A 17471-nucleotide genomic window follows, 5' to 3' on the forward strand; every position below is an offset into this window, starting at 1 on the left:
TATTTCAAAATTATATTATAATGTCAAAATTTATCAATATTTTATCAGAGTTTTAAGGATCAAGTTCATGCACATGCGCAGCATCTATCCCTATTCTTAGCATTGTGCCTTTCAAACCAGATTTACACATTCCTTAAAATATATTGCCGTGTCGTAATGAGAATCTTTGACACTTGAGCCGCTCTCGAGGTACGAGGCTTGGTGGCTATATCGGTAGAGTGTATCATTGTATTTTGCTGGTCTTCAGTTCGAATCTCGAGAGCGACAAATAATTTTATAATTTTTCTTTTTGTCAAATAAATTTTATCTATATTTCGCCATTATTCATAGACTTACTATGAATCATTGCATATCATATATTTCAAAAATATATTATAATGTCAAAATTTATCAATATTTTATCAGAGTTTTAAGGATCAAGTTCATGCACATGCGCAGAATCTATCCCTATTCTTAGCATTGTGCCTTTCAAACCAGATTTACAAATTCCTTAAAATATATTGCCGTGTCGTAATGAGAATCTTTGACACTTGAGCCGCTCTCGAGGTACGAGGCTTGGTGGCTATATCGGTAGAGTGTATCATTGTATTTTGCTGGTCTTCAGTTCGAATCTCGAGAGCGACAAATAATTTTATAATTTTTCTTTTTGTCAAATAAATTTTATCTATATTTCGCCATTATTCATAGACTTACTATGAATCATTGCATATCATATATTTCAAAAATATATTATAATGTCAAAATTTATCAATATTTTATCAGAGTTTTAAGGATCAAGTTCATGCACATGCGGAGAATCTATCCCTATTCTTAGCATTGTGCCTTTCAAACCAGATTTACACATTCCTTAAAATGTATTGCCGTGTCGTAATGAGAATCTTTGACACTTGAGTTGCTCTCGAGGTACGAGGCTTGGTGGCTATATCGGTAGAGTGTATCATTGTATTTTGCTGGTCTTCAGTTCGAATCTCGAGAGCGACAAATAATTTTATAATTTTTCTTTTTGTCAAATAAATTTTATCTATATTTCGCCATTATTCATAGACTTACTATGAATCATTGCATATCATATATTTCAAAAATATATTATAATGTCAAAATTTATCAATATTTTATCAGAGTTTTAAGGATCAAGTTCATGCACATGCGCAGAATCTATCCCTATTCTTAGCATTGTGCCTTTCAAACCAGATTTACAAATTCCTTAAAATATATTGCCGTGTCGTAATGAGAATCTTTGACACTTGAGCCGCTCTCGAGGTACGAGGCTTGGTGGCTATATCGGTAGAGTGTCTCATTGTATTTTGCTGGTCTTCAGTTCGAATCTCGAGAGCGACAAATAATTTTATAATTTTTCTTTTTGTCAAATAAATTTTATCTATATTTCGCCATTATTCATAGACTTACTATGAATCATTGCATATCATATATTTCAAAAATATATTATAATGTCAAAATTTATCAATATTTTATCAGAGTTTTAAGGATCAAGTTCATGCACATGCGCAGAATCTATCCCTATTCTTAGCATTGTGCCTTTCAAACCAGATTTGCACATTCCTTAAAATATATTGCCGTGTCGTAATGAGAATCTTTGACACTTGAGCCGCTCTCGAGGTACGAGGCTTGGTGGCTATATCGGTAGAGTGTATCATTGTATTTTGCTGGTCTTCAGTTCGAATCTCGAGAGCGACAAATAATTTTATAATTTTTCTTTTTGTCAAATAAATTTTATCTATATTTCGCCATTATTCATAGACTTACTATGAATCATTGCATATCATATATTTCAAAAATATATTATAATGTCAAAATTTATCAATATTTTATCAGAGTTTTAAGGATCAAGTTCATGCACATGCGCAGAATCTATCCCTATTCTTAGCATTGTGCCTTTCAAACCAGATTTGCACATTCCTTAAAATATATTGCCGTGTCGTAATGAGAATCTTTGACACTTGAGCCGCTCTCGAGGTACGAGGCTTGGTGGCTATATCGGTAGAGTGTATCATTGTATTTTGCTGGTCTTCAGTTCGAATCTCGAGAGCGACAAATAATTTTATAATTTTTCTTTTTGTCAAATAAATTTTATCTATATTTCGCCATTATTCATAGACTTACTATGAATCATTGCATATCATATATTTCAAAAATATATTATAATGTCAAAATTTATCAATATTTTATCAGAGTTTTAAGGATCTAGTTCATGCACATGCGCAGAATCTATCCCTATTCTTAGCATTGTGCCTTTCAAAACAGATTTACACATTCCTTAAAATATATTGCCGAGTCGTAATGAGAATCTTTGACACTTCAGCCGCTCTCGAGGTACGAGGCTTGGTGGCTATATCGGTAGAGTGTATCATTGTATTTTGCTGGTCTTCAGTTCGAATCTCGAGAGCGACAAATAATTTTATAATTTTTCTTTTTGTCAAATAAATTTTATCTATATTTCGCCATTATTCATAGACTTACTATGAATCATTGCATATCATATAGTTAAAAAATATATTATAATGTCAAAATTTATCAATATTTTATCAGAGTTTTAAGGATCAAGTTCATGCACATGCGCAGAATCTATCCCTATTCTTAGCATTGTGCCTTTCAAACCAGATTTACACATTCCTTAAAATATATTGCCGTGTCGTAATGAGAATCTTTGACACTTCTGCCGCTCTCGAGGTACGAGGCTTGGTGGCTATATCGGTAGAGTGTATCATTGTATTTTGCTGGTCTTCAGTTCGAATCTCGAGAGCGACAAATAATTTTATAATTTTTCTTTTTGTCAAATAAATTTTATCTATATTTCGCCATTATTCATAGACTTACTATGAATCATTGCATATCATATATTTCAAAAATATATTATAATGTCAAAATTTATCAATATTTTATCAGAGTTTTAAGGATCAAGTTCATGCACATGCGCAGAATCTATCCCTATTCTTAGCATTGTGCCTTTCAAACCAGATTTACAAATTCCTTAAAATATATTGCCGTGTCGTAATGAGAATCTTTGACACTTGAGCCGCTCTCGAGGTACGAGGCTTGGTGGCTATATCGGTAGAGTGTCTCATTGTATTTTGCTGGTCTTCAGTTCGAATCTCGAGAGCGACAAATAATTTTATAATTTTTCTTTTTGTCAAATAAATTTTATCTATATTTCGCCATTATTCATAGACTTACTATGAATCATTGCATATCATATATTTCAAAAATATATTATAATGTCAAAATTTATCAATATTTTATCAGAGTTTTAAGGATCAAGTTCATGCACATGCGCAGAATCTATCCCTATTCTTAGCATTGTGCCTTTCAAACCAGATTTGCACATTCCTTAAAATATATTGCCGTGTCGTAATGAGAATCTTTGACACTTGAGCCGCTCTCGAGGTACGAGGCTTGGTGGCTATATCGGTAGAGTGTATCATTGTATTTTGCTGGTCTTCAGTTCGAATCTCGAGAGCGACAAATAATTTTATAATTTTTCTTTTTGTCAAATAAATTTTATCTATATTTCGCCATTATTCATAGACTTACTATGAATCATTGCATATCATATATTTCAAAAATATATTATAATGTCAAAATTTATCAATATTTTATCAGAGTTTTAAGGATCAAGTTCATGCACATGCGCAGAATCTATCCCTATTCTTAGCATTGTGCCTTTCAAACCAGATTTGCACATTCCTTAAAATATATTGCCGTGTCGTAATGAGAATCTTTGACACTTGAGCCGCTCTCGAGGTACGAGGCTTGGTGGCTATATCGGTAGAGTGTATCATTGTATTTTGCTGGTCTTCAGTTCGAATCTCGAGAGCGACAAATAATTTTATAATTTTTCTTTTTGTCAAATAAATTTTATCTATATTTCGCCATTATTCATAGACTTACTATGAATCATTGCATATCATATATTTCAAAAATATATTATAATGTCAAAATTTATCAATATTTTATCAGAGTTTTAAGGATCTAGTTCATGCACATGCGCAGAATCTATCCCTATTCTTAGCATTGTGCCTTTCAAAACAGATTTACACATTCCTTAAAATATATTGCCGAGTCGTAATGAGAATCTTTGACACTTCAGCCGCTCTCGAGGTACGAGGCTTGGTGGCTATATCGGTAGAGTGTATCATTGTATTTTGCTGGTCTTCAGTTCGAATCTCGAGAGCGACAAATAATTTTATAATTTTTCTTTTTGTCAAATAAATTTTATCTATATTTCGCCATTATTCATAGACTTACTATGAATCATTGCATATCATATAGTTAAAAAATATATTATAATGTCAAAATTTATCAATATTTTATCAGAGTTTTAAGGATCAAGTTCATGCACATGCGCAGAATCTATCCCTATTCTTAGCATTGTGCCTTTCAAACCAGATTTACACATTCCTTAAAATATATTGCCGTGTCGTAATGAGAATCTTTGACACTTCTGCCGCTCTCGAGGTACGAGGCTTGGTGGCTATATCGGTAGAGTGTATCATTGTATTTTGCTGGTCTTCAGTTCGAATCTCGAGAGCGACAAATAATTTTATAATTTTTCTTTTTGTCAAATAAATTTTATCTATATTTCGCCATTATTCATAGACTTACTATGAATCATTGCATATCATATATTTCAAAAATTTATTATAATGTCAAAATTTATCAATATTTTATCAGAGTTTTAAGGATCAAGTTCATGCACATGCGCAGAATCTATCCCTATTCTTAGCATTGTGCCTTTCAAACCAGATTTACACATTCCTTAAAATATATTGCCGTGTCGTAATGAGAATCTTTGACACTTCAGCCGCTCTCGAGGTACGAGGCTTGGTGGCTAAATCGGTAGAGTGTGTCGTTGTATTTTGCTGGTCTTCAGTTCGAATCTCGAGAGCGACAAATAATTTTATAATTTTTCTTTTTGTTAAATAAATTTTATCTATATTTCGCCATTATTCATAGACTTACTATGAATCATTGCATATCATATATTTCAAAAATATATTATAATGTCAAAATTTATCAATATTTTATCAGAGTTTTAAGGATCAAGTTCATGCACATGCGCAGAATCTATCCCTATTCTTAGCATTGTGCCTTTCAAACCAGATTTGCACATTCCTTAAAATATATTGCCGTGTCGTAATGAGAATCTTTGACACTTGAGCCGCTCTCGAGGTACGAGGCTTGGTGGCTATATCGGTAGAGTGTATCATTGTATTTTGCTGGTCTTCAGTTCGAATCTCGAGAGCGACAAATAATTTTAGAATTTTTTTTAAATAAATTTTATTAATATTTCTCCATTATTCATAGAGTTACTATGAATTATTCGAAATCATATATTTCAAAAATATTTTTTAATTTCAAAATATTTCTATATTTAAAGGACTTTCTCTTCTTCCTGTATTTTATAAAGAACATTGGCTTAAATAATAAGAAATCATCTTCTCATAGGTTAAATCAAATATTTAGATAAAATTTTATAAAACAGAAGTACACATATGTGATATCCGACATGTGCTTCGAAGTATTCCCAAAGAAAAGAAAACGTAGAACGAAATCTCGCTCAAATCAAATATAACTTTGGAGTCTTCTGCAACATTTTATACGCAGCTCAGTAGCCTCAAGATAGTAAATGATTTTAGTTTCTTTAAGTTCTTTAAAATACATGAAATGTAAAGTTACGGGAATATATTGTATTTTAACTTACATACATTCTAATTTTTACTGTTATTTCAAAATAAAGCAGTCGTTAAAAGTTATAAAACTGCATCTTTATTTTAAAAAGCACATTTTTAAGCAATTTTAATTTTATTCCTTGCATATTTTACTTTTTTAGAAAAGGAGATCTTTTCAAGAAAATTCCTAAAGTATTATTCAAGTAATTGCTCGGTTAAGTTTATATGAATATAATATTTTTACGAACCTGTGATGGGACTTCCCAGCATAACTGGTTCCATAGGAGGTCCCAGAGCTTGGCGACGAATTTGGAGACCTTGGCGCCAAAATAGATTATACCCGAAACATCGAGAATTTTCCCCATCCGTCGAGAATGAACGGAGATACGCCTCGAACGTTCCTGATTGGTTGAGAGGCGTCTAGCCCCGCCTCCTGAGACCTTTAGAAGGAAGCAGCCGCGAATATCTTCAACCTTAAACACCTTTGTTTCCTGTCCGTGAAAATAGAGCCTTGCAGGACAAAAAATACTGCCACTATTTGCTACAACTGCTCCGGATTCCACCACTCTGCCAGAAACTGCCGAATAAAACCCAGATGCATCAAATGTAACGGAAACCACCCCACCCGTGACTGCCAAATAAAAGAAAAAATAGAGAACCCTGTTTGCATTAACTGCAATGCGACCGGCCACCTCGCAGCCTGGAAAGGATGTCCTGCAATACCTAGAGCCCAAACCCAAACTGCAAACTACCCCAGAAGATCATATGCTGAAGTTATCAATAAAAGTAATAGCCAAATCATCAATCCTACCCTCCCAAAAAGCCAAGAAGTCACATCCCAAAGTTCAAATCCCAGAAAACCACAGCCTCCCCAAGCCACTTTAATAGGCGAAATAGAAGACCTAAAAGATCTGAAAAACCACCTCAACGACCTTAAAGAGATTAGAGAACTCCTGATTGAATTCCCCAACATCCTAAAGGCCATCAGACTTAGCAAAAAAGCTAAAAACAAGCAAGAAAAACTACTAATATTCATAGACGCTCTCATCGCCGAAGATTAAACTCCTAGCAGACCACGCACACCGCCGAGATCAAGACGCCTGATTCGCCCGCCCCTACACCTCAGCAATAGTACTTAAGCCGATGTTCCTTGCCACCAGCCTCATTCAAGTCCTTTCCCCACTCCTATGCAAACCATCTTTCGTCCTGCGGAAAGTATTAGTCGATCGGAGATGGCGCCATACGGGCGCCGGCGCTCCAAATTTTTTTCCTTGTGTCCTTGTGTGCCTTGCAGTCGTGAACCGGAGCGGTGAATTGAGAAGTCAGAAGCGGCAGAGCAGAGTAGAGTGAACCCGAGTAGTGGTGAACGGACGATGAGTTGAGTCGTGGACCAGTGGAGTCGAAGAGTAGTCGGAAGCGTCGGTGAAGAACTCGTCTTCCAGGGACTAGCGGAGCAGCGACGGAGTAGAGCTGCTGTGTATACTGTTGTATGCCACTGTGTATGCTGCACGTCTCGGCTGAAGATAATTGTGTGCTGTATATAGTTGTCGTCTTTGTGTTGTCCTGTGTGTCTTCGTGTAAATAAACGTCGTTGTTTTATTTTCTACTGCCACCTGCTAATTGAGCGTTCTCCACACCATATAACCCCCACTATCCAAATGAACCCCGGAAATTTCGTAACAATATAATTATGATATTGTGAGCCCTCTGCCATTCATTATAATCTTATTTTACTGTAACTTGCACGTGTAATGACAAATTCAACTGCTGAAGGAGCTTAGAAATAGAAAAAAAATGTCAATATTACACAGAAAAAAGTGACCGAATGTCTAGGCCTTCAAATGAAGGTCTATTAAGTGTTGCTTACCTACACTATAGTTGGATGCCAGCGCTTTTCATTTAGCCTTCTACTAAAATGTATTCTTTTTATTCAGTTGAAAAAAAAATGATTGCACGACGTCGGAAAAAAATAAATAAAAAATTTTTACTGAATTTTTTTTATTTTATTTACTAAAATTATTTCATTTTTCGATTCATCTTTTACACATATATTATTCCTTATATAATATTCCTTCACATAATATACTCGAAACTATATCACATAATATTTTTAAACTATCATCCTCTGTATTATATTCTGTATTCTTATAAGAATCATAAAAGGGTATTATTATACAGGGAAAATATATTAAAATATTTTTAAATGCATTTAATAAAAATTAATTTATAAGAAAAACGATATATGCTGATATGCTAGAGAAAACAAATAGTTCTTTAATTCGACAGCTCTTAATAGAACGTAACAATGTTAAGCCTCGTTCCGACGACCTGTGCGCGTCTTGGCACAGGTACTATTTGCTCTCTCTTTTGGTTTTCAGGGGTTCTTTGATGTCTCTTCATTTTGCCGGCAAGTTTTAGGAAGCTCCAGATCGATGTCCATAAGTGAGGGTGGTCTTATAATGGATCAGATGGCAGATTTACGACCATATCCGTAAAGGAAACGGGCCTTCGGCCGGGTTTTAAGACGATAAGACGACAAGCGCGGTTACATAAAAAAATGTTGTTTACAAGAAAAGGTTCGTTCTAATTCAATTCAAATATTTATAAGCCACTTCTTTAGCGAACACTTTATGCTTTTTAGTTTGTTCTCTTTGTTCACGTTCATTGCTTTTTTTTTTGTTTTGTTTATGTTTCATAAATGGTTAAACATGCATTTTGCGGATTTATTCCAGTTTTCCTCCTTAGATTTTCCTAGAAGGTTTGAAGATTAATGATTGAAGTTCAAGAAGATGTAGTTCTTTTCATAAGAAATCAAGAGTTTGACATGCTTATCTTATATCTAATAAAAGATCAAATATTCGGAAGTAATATTTTTATGACATCTTTGTTTTCTCTGTTATTACTTTTGGAATAACCAACTGCCCTCACTTGTTCCTTATATTGAATTATTAATGCATTTGGGAATGGCAACTGGGCATCAGTTTTCTTTCCAGATCGTAAGTCTGTTTTGGAAGTTATCCTGTAAATGTTAAGATAAATATAACTATCTTATAATCCACTCACCTCACACATGATATTATTATGAAAATTGTATGGTGAATGTGGTCCAATTAGCTAGGTAATAGAAAACTATTTATTCCACGAATTTTAGAGGAAACACGAAACTCAAATAATAAAAAAATACAATCAGAATGCACAAAAAGAGCACGTGTAGGAAAAAAAGCAGCGGTTGTATCTCAACACAAGCAGAAAGAAAAATTACTAATTCGGTAACAATAACAGTATTATCAATTGTACTCGGCGTATTAATTCACTGTACGAACACAACTCCAGACAGAGATTAGCATTTGTGTTCCTGATCTTTATGTAATTTTCCTACAATGCCCGTCTTCACATGAAATTCTCTAGAAGAATCTCGAGATTTCGCTTCCTAAGACAAGCAGTAACATAATTCTTACATTTTTCGGAACTTGCAATTTTGTTTCCAAAGTTATAAATTTGTTTTCCAAGTCAGTAAAATTTCCGCCAAAGTCAGAGTCTTTGATTTTGCATTTATTCAAAATGTTTAAAAGTCTTTCTTATCAAAAGATTAACATGACAGGGAAACGGTTTTGCAGATTCGTAGCAATATATTACACCATTTAAAGTCAATAGCTTTAAAGTTGACCTCCCTGATTCCGCTTAAAAATTATTTTCATCATTGTCGAAATAAGAATCATCATCTGAGCCAATTAATAAGTCAACTAATTCCTCTTTTTTTCGGAATCTTTCTAACTCTATGCTACATGCATTATTTTTCAATTTCTAAGTATAATAATAAAAATGAAGAATAAATTTTTAACGTAGACTCAAAAAATTTATATATGTATTATTAAAATTAATACTGATATGTAAAGTATATTTTATAATATTTTTTGCTTAATATAATATTTTATAATATTATTTTTTAGTATTTATAATCTGAAATATGTTTACATATTTTGCAATTTTTTGGAACGGTATTTGGCAATGGTATTTGTAAAATTTTACAGCATCATACGAATATTATGTGATATTCTTGAATTGGTTAGAGATATTCCAAGTTAAGGATTTGTATCTAGTTCCGGAATGACATTTCATTATTTTTGCTTTTCACAAGAATTTATTTTTAGTTTTTATGATGCATACTGAATATTCATAATATTTTAATCAGAGTGTAAACATTCGGTAATTATTAATATTTATCTGTAATTTCTCTGTTTTATGTGTATCACAAGAATAGCTGAAAAGACTGTAAGATTTTTTTTCTGACATTAGAGAACTTTTTAAAACTTTTGTCCCGGAAAATGGATAAATGTAATATCAAAGCAACAAAGCAGAAAATAACTCTTCGATATCGAAGTATTAAGCGAAATCTGTAATAAAATAAGGGTTATAAGTTCATGGAAAGACAGTAAAAAATTTCCTATTTTACAAGAAAACGAAGTAACTTTTCAATTTCGTGGTGTCTTTTGCAGAAAGCTATTATCCTTTCTTCGGTAATCTCGTCTGAAATTCCTCTTATTCTTCAGAAAAAGGCATTTCTTGCAGTTCTAAATAGAATAAAAGGCAATGAAGCAAAGGCTACAGCATAGATCTTTAAATGATCAAATGTAGTAGAGAAATAGAAAATGTTTTCTAGCTTCTTCATTGTTTGCTTTGTAATGAAGAGCTTTGAAGAAAAGGCCAGACTGAAATTTATAGTTTATTTTTGTTGTTTGTTTGTTTCTAATCTTATTTACAATCGCCCGCCGGACAGACTGGCTATAAGTCTGGTAATTGAGTTTCTTCTACAAACTTTTTAACTGCTTTTTTTATTGTTAATACTACTTAGTTTTTAGCCTTTGTCTCTAGAAAACAAACTTTCGTTTTCTTGACAGTTTTCTTAAGCAGATACAATAGGAAAAAATAAGCGGGTCTTTTTCTTTCCTTGTTTTATTTGAAGTATGTCATTAAAGAATTACAGCTTTCAGTAAAGGATGTCTTGAATTTCATTAAAATTATTCAAAGCTCTCAGAAAAATAAAAAAAAATATATATTAAGGAGAACTTGCTTATTTTTGTTTATATTTTTGACTGAATTTTGAAATGAACAAGAAATAAAATGTTTTATGATGAGATTGCCTTTAACGCCAAATGCCTTTAATATTAGTTCTAAATGGTTTGCTAATAGGGTTTCTGAAGTTTATTTTTCACATATAGTTTATTTTTCACATATAGTTTATTTTTCACATATATATTTTGTTTAAGGTTTCTAAAAAAAGTAAAGAAATCATATGTATAACACACTATAAGCTTTTATAAAATTGCTTAACTGGCGTGCAGTTTAAAGTATTTTTCTGAGCAATTTCAATACTCCTAAAGAAAAACTGTTTCACTAATACTGTTAAATGGAGAGTAACAAATTACCAGTCAGAGGAACTATCGCGCCACTCCTCGCAGGCAATTAGAATTTATGACGAAAACAGCAAATGGCAATTCATATTAAGAATCTAGAAATGAAAATAGAGGTGGGGAACAATTTACAAATATTATGCATGATATAAGTTTTGTCATTAATAAAAAATAGCGATAGAAATATTGTACAATTACAAGTTTATAGTTAATTTCATGACCATGTGGTAAAAAATTTATAAGCCATATAACAACTGCGAAACATAAGTAATTACTTTTATCTTGTGGTCTTGTTACTCGGCTGCAAACCACAAGGTCCCAGATTCTATCCTCGCACATAATAAACCGCTACATTGGTAACCTCGGGCAATGAACCTTCAACCTTCGCACAGCTGTTGTGGCGCCATCTACCCACAACAACGAAAGTCGCCAGACTCACTTGACTCAGCAACACAAAGTCGTCAGACTCACTTGACTAAACAACAACCACTCACCCACACACGCTCGCCGCTATTCAAATGCTCAAATGGATACAGGCACATTAGACTCAACAGCAAATGTATCACCACTCAACAGCTATATCGTTGGTCTCACCTCCGACTCACTGGAGGGAGAGTACTGTGGTGAAAAGCTTATAAGCCAGATAACAGCTACGAAACACAGGCAATTGCTTTTGTATTGTGTTCTTGTTACTCGATTGCGAGCCACAAGGTCCCAAGTTCTGTTATCGCTCATAATAAACCGCTACAACCAACTTAGAATGTCGGGTACTATTTAAAAATAATATAAAGTATTAATAACATAAACCTTTACTTAAAATTTAAGTTTTGTTTTCTTTTTTAGTTTTGTTTTTAAAATTTAAGAAGAAATTACACTACTTTTTGGTCACAACAAGAAATATATAGCAAGTGTCAATTAATCAAAATCTAAGTTTACCTTAAAAAGTAAGAATAATATGCAATAATACGTCACAAACAGTCAAAAGAAAAAAAAAGATATATAATCAATTATTATAAAAAGGGTACTGTATAATTAATTTCATTACATTGTCATCTGTATAAAATAAAACCCTTATTAATGTTATTCAAGTCCCTATCTTCAATTATGTCAAGGATAGATGTTGGACCTTTCATTGAACAACTCCTTCAGCAGAAAAGATTCGGAAATGTGATTCTAGTATTCAACAGACGTTTCACGTTTTATGTAAATAGCCCGCAAGGTATAAATGTTAACAGCCCATTAATGCCAAAAGCGCTGGTGTTTATCCATTGGTGCCAGATGATGTGTTTGTTTTTATTATTTTTTATTTCTTTTATATAGCTATTACTATTTCTGTTTTTTATCGCGGTGTTTAGGCTCTTTCTATTATTTTCCCTTACTAGAATAACAATGAATCTCTACTTACTTTTCAGAGGAAGGTTTACGTTTTGATCCTCTATTCACCGCAAAGCTAAAGATGAAACGCTCAAATATTTATGCATTACAGCAATGTGCTTTTGGTGTACAATAAATATGTTCCAGTTCTTGACTTTTTAAAATAAGAAGTAAGCAATTTTAAGAATTTATTAAGCCGGTGGGAGTTGTTCTCTTCAACTTTGAAAAATAGCTTCTGAAAAGCATTGAGGCTATTTTAACTTAAAAATAGAGGCTATATCAAAAGATTTATTATTTCAATAAACTAGGGGAGTTTTATTGAATCTATCATGTGATTCTTTGAGACTGTTCCGCAATTAATCCCTAGCAAGGTGTCAAAAATATCCGAAAATCGAATGTATGCTTCAGACGCGTTCTTCCCAAACGATTGAAATGAAAATTTGACATAAAACAACACTTAAAGTAAAAAAATACCACGTCCCAAATATGATATATTTAAATTATTGCATTTTTGAGCTATCGCCATTTCATGTATCTGAAAGTACACAACGACACACTGTCAACCACTTGATGGATTTTGCTCAAAAGATGGCAGGCGTCTATACTGAAGATGTAAAATCTGTGTACCGAATTTTATTTATCTAGCTCTCTCCGTTTTGTAATTATCGTGTTAACTTATATTCGAACAGCAGGACAGACAGACTTCCTTTAGAACGCATTTGCTCAAAATTTGATTGATATCTATAAATTTGGTTTTAAGCCTTTTTACCAAATTTTATCTCTCTAACTCAAAGCATTCTTGAATTATCTTCGCCACAGACAAAACCCCCGGGGGGAAGCCACATCGAATGGAGGATGAGATGCCTGGAGGATGCACAAATAGGCGGGGATCTGGTTCCTCCCATCAATGACGGGACGTACTTCCTTCGGGAAGGGTTGAACCGTGTCCGGTGATGGTCCTTAGGACTCAACTACAGTTCCCGCCAATGTTGCTGTTGCGGCGGTCCGGTCATTCAGTTTTCTTTATCCGTGTGCCTTCGGGCTTGTCGGTGAGTCAGTGATATGACTTTCTCACAGATAGACAGACGAACATTTTCCAAAAATGTGGTTTCGAACTCAAAAAATGTGTCGATTTGTCAAAATCTGGAGTTCGAATTTTTTGACGATTACTATACTTTATTTATACTTTGTATAGGAAAAAATAAAAAAAAACATTTGTGCCTAACTGTTTATCTTTGAGTTAATTGATTGTTATTACTATTGAATTACTGTGTCCTTTTTTCCTGAATAGTTATAAGATAAAGGCATTGGGTGTAATGTTAACTAATTAAATGCATGATAACATGGAAACATTTTAACTGATAAGTACGCCTATCATAAGAAAGTGCTGTAGATTCAGAAATGAAATCGATTTTATTTTTTATTTATTTCGAAGAGTAGGTTTAAATTCAATTGCTTAATTTCAAGTGAAATATAATTTGTTGTCTCACATTTGAAGTAGTAGTTTGTGATTCCATGCATATTGCTTAAAGTATTTAGAAATCCTAATTTATTAATAAACACAATTTCCCTGATACTAAAATTACTGACATGCACATTCTTCTAAAAATATAAACATAAGCTTCTTGATGTTATTTGTGTTAGAAGTGTACAAAAAAATAATTTTTATTCAAGCGATTTGCGAGGCTATTACATTGTATGAAATCTTTTACATTTCTTTTATGATCTAAATCATTTTATAAGAAATTATTTAAATTAGTGAATCAACTATATATTTTTTCTGTCAATTTCTGTGCAATGTTGGAAACGACTCTTTCTTTGATAAGTATTTATTCACAAGTGAATTTTTAAACATATTTTTGAGCCTTAATGCTTACACCTTTAGATTAGAGTATCCTCAAAATCTTGAAAAAAAAATTTTAAGCGTAATTGCCTAACTTTTATTCATTTTGAGTATTATATCTGGTCTAAAGAAAATGACTGGTGGTAATTTTGAACTGCTTTTGACACTTGAACCTTTCTATAGCTATCAAAAACTTCTTTTGCTATTAATTTGGTTAACTGTTCTTAGTTGTTGTTGTTGTTTTTGTTTGTTTGATTGTTTTTCCTTTTTAGTATGAAATATTATCATTATAAGTTGACAAAATGACAAACGAATTACAGTTTTAACAGACTTGTTCTTGCATATCAGTGATATTGTCTTATTGCTTAAGAAATGTTACCGAAGTTTTCGCGCAGCAGTCATCTTTTCCTTCTATTGCTCCCCCCCCCACACACAAAAACTGTAGTAATTAGACTTCTGTTGGGTTGCTCAAATTTTCAAAAAAAAAAAAGAACTTTGTAAGTACAAAACAGTAAAAACAATTTATTGATGTGAACTTATTTACAATTTAAGAAACGTCTTTGACTATAATACTTGATGTCAGAATGGAAACATCTTCATACTTTCTTTTTCATTTTCTTTAATGTATACAAAATCATTGGTAGATTCAGTGATCCTTCAAAAGAATGCATAGAGTTGTCCATGAGTGAATTAACAAGTGCAATCCAGCTCTTTTTATATCTTTTAGATCAAAATCATTTTCTGTTGTTAAATTTAGAATAAGAATTGAAATATTTTATAGAATAATCCCTTTTATTTAACTATCAAATAACAAAAATATTTCCAGAAAAAGATTTAATTCAGCCGATTACAACTTTTTATAAATTCTAGAACAACAGTTAAATAAAAATATTTTTGAATTTATAACCAATCCTTGTTGCTTGCTCATTATTATCTTACAAAATCTAATATAAAAAAAATAATAAAATAAAAAAAATGAGAGCTTTATGATCCTACATTTTCAGAATAAATTGATCAAATCTAATATTTTTAAAAGCATATTTTTGTAAAAGTAAGCGAAAGCTAATACCAAAATCGTCTTTGAATATTTAATGCTGTAAGAGAAAGAAAGATCTTATTTCCAAAATAGTTTTTTGCATTCAGTTCTTTCCCTGTTATTTGTTTATACTAACAGATTATATCGAAATTGCAGGGGGATATATTTAAATTACTTTAATGCAAAGTTATGATTAACTTAAATTTTGAAACACGATAAGTAAAGAGAGCTGCAATAATATTTTGCTATTATAGATAGTGGAATTTAAAATCCTGTTATCATTGATTTTAAGGCATTTATTTCATTTCAAAATAATACAGCTTTTCAATGAATATTTTTAATCCTATTTGAGAATATTTTTTGGCTGCAATTGCCTACATTTATTTAGAGAGAATATCGGATTTAATCTCCACTAACTGATCTGGAAGAGAAGATCAAATGTTTGGAATGTTATTTTAAAGGCTTAGATTAAATTGTTTCTATTTTTCTGTATCATACTTTAAATCACCCTTATTGTATTAATAATGTTTTTAAAGTCGAATGGGAATTTGAAAGAGTTATTATTTAGGGACAAAATATTATTATTCAAAAAAAATTAATCAGTCATTTCAACACTTTAGTGGAACGTTCGTTGTAATCTTTAAAATTTAATTAATGCTTCCATTGTAAAAAAACGACATTTTTGATGCCATTTTCTGAATAGGGTGTAGGGTGTTACAGAATAAAAACCCCAATACCACTAAAGATCACTCATACTTTGTCATATTTATGTTCGTTTTTTTTTTTGACAATTATAGCTATGCAATATTTATATTATAATATTGATGAATATATTATGATATTCAAGTCTTACATGAGTTTTTAATGAAAAGTAAGAATACTATTTTTTTTCTAAAATATGTATCACATTTTCGTAATATTGTAATAACGGCTGATGTTATTATTGTCCTAATTTAAAAGCATATTCTCTATGGGCGTATGTTGTATTTATATTCACTTAACCAGTTATAATCAATTTAGAACTATTTTCTTAATAAAAGAGTGAGCAGAAAATTCTGGGTCTTAGTGAATGATTGCATGGAACATTTAATTTTTTTTATGACTATTATCCTGAAAATGAATTATTTTCTTTCACCCTAATTAATCGCGATGTTTGTCTGGCAGATTGCCATTTGAAGATAATGCACCGAGAAAGACCAAGATTTCAGTTTCTACTTTTCATTCTTATCTGTCCATAACCCTTTTATTATTTATTCTTTAAAAGTGGTAGAAAGAAATGATGACGACTCAGATTTCTTTTTAGATTTAATAAAATATCATCATAAATGTTTATAGAGAATATTATCTTCTTTTCAAGATGAGTATCTGATCATGATTTTAAGACATTTAGAAGTTTCGTACTTCTGCTTCGCTTATCATAACTCCATGAAATTTATTTGTGCCGGCGAAAATATATTTGTAGGCTTGCGCGAGCAGACAAGATATTTAATACGATAAAAAATAATCAACAGCTCAATAACTTCTAGAATGCAGGGTAAATTAAATATTGCAGGAAATGATTCAAATGACTCATCAGATTTAGGAGAACATTTGTCATTTAAATTTTAGAGAACATTAGTTTCAATCAGAGCTAAGAATCTGAGTATGGAATTTAATCGTGGAATCCGAGATTTTTCATTTTCTTTTACTGAAAAGATACATATGTTTAGAATAGCTGCATATAATTTAGAAAAATTACTAAAAAAAAATTAGTTTATTCTTATCTGCTGAAATTTTAACAAAACAATTAAAATGTACCCGCTAGATAAATTATGAATTAAACAATATCCCAGTGATACAAATCACATTATAACAATTCTGCAATAAAAATAAATGTCCCTTTTTACCAATATATTTTTTACAATGGAAATAAATTATTTTGATAGTATTTATCATGGTAGAAGTATTCAAATAACAAACACCTTGGCATTTTTCAAAGTTTCCGGTCTAAATCTGATTCTACTTCCGCTCTTGACATAAATCGATCTTTTCTGGAAATGTTTATCACAAAGCATTTCAAAAAGGATTTCCAATCACTCATTGTTGCTCTTCGAAATAGTCATGTGAAGCGTATACATGGA

This window comes from Argiope bruennichi, chromosome 11 (assembly GCF_947563725.1).
Source record: "Argiope bruennichi chromosome 11, qqArgBrue1.1, whole genome shotgun sequence".
Taxonomy (NCBI): Eukaryota; Metazoa; Arthropoda; class Arachnida; order Araneae; family Araneidae; genus Argiope; species Argiope bruennichi.